This window comes from Somniosus microcephalus, unplaced genomic scaffold (assembly GCF_052327205.1).
Source record: "Somniosus microcephalus isolate GS21.2 unplaced genomic scaffold, FLI_Smic_1.0 unresolved_chr3, whole genome shotgun sequence".
NCBI classification, from domain to species: Eukaryota; Metazoa; Chordata; class Chondrichthyes; order Squaliformes; family Somniosidae; genus Somniosus; species Somniosus microcephalus.
In genome coordinates this window covers 31103465-31104524 of record NW_028225181.1, presented here as the reverse complement: position 1 = coordinate 31104524, position 1060 = coordinate 31103465, and positions in this window count along the sequence as shown.

Here is a 1060-nt window from a genome sequence, read left to right as displayed (position 1 = left end):
CAATCTGTGCACCAGCCGATTGCTGCGCATGCTGCGTTGCTGGCCCGTCAGAGTGCCAGTGTGTTGGCCGAGCAGGGAGCTGCTGTCCGCTCTCTGGGTGACAGCATTCCTGCTCCAACCGCTGGCACTTCTCCACTGCAGCTGCCACCACCTGCAGGACAGACTGCTTCCACCCATGCCATGTTGGAGCAGTCAGCAGCCGGGCCCTCCAGGGCCAGAGCTCGTCCAGGCCGTCCCTCACGGGCAGCTGCGATTTCGGACAGTCAGCAGGCCTCCCCCAGCCTTGCTGCAGTCACTGGTGTCCCACTACGAAGGAGCTGCAGGGAGGGATGGGGCACAACTCGCAGGAGAAGCAGATCACCATGAAGGGGGAAAGGTTAGAGGGTGCTGGTGAAACCCCGTTTTTGTTGAAATCAAGGCCGAGGATGCAGGTCTGGATGGAAGTAATGTTTTGGACAGTCTCCCGGGTGTGCGAGTCCCTTATGTGTCAGTGTGATATGTTTGCTTTTTGTTGCCATAGCTTTTTTTCGCTGGATGAAAGCACATTTTGTACAATAAACAACTTCCTTTATTTACAATGGCCATGTCTGCTAGTTACATGAATTTTGCCCTTCACAGGCTTTGGGGTATCAGAACGGTACCATTCCAGTTCCTGGAATGGCAGCAAGCATTCCGTTAGAGGGGCCTATGTAGTGTCTGCGTATCAATAACACACGGACTGCAGGAGAACGGTAATAAGAGGTGTTTACTGAACAGAGGGTAGGCTGGGACTGAAAGTACAGAAGCCTGCTACGGCTTTATAGACAGGTGTGGTCACTGCCGGTACTACAGTATAAAAGCAGTTCTCTCTTAAAGGTACATACACAACAGCCTAGAAGCGACTTCTGATCAGCCTCTGATGGACGGACCTTTCAGTTTGTGCCTCCCTCCCATCTTGGTCCTCCTCGTCCTCGTCCTCCTCCTCGTCCTCCTCCTCCTTCTCCTCCTCGTCCTCCTCCTCCTCCTCTGCTAGTGCTTCAATGTCTGGTGGCTTTGGCAGGGTACGTCGGATCGCGAGTTT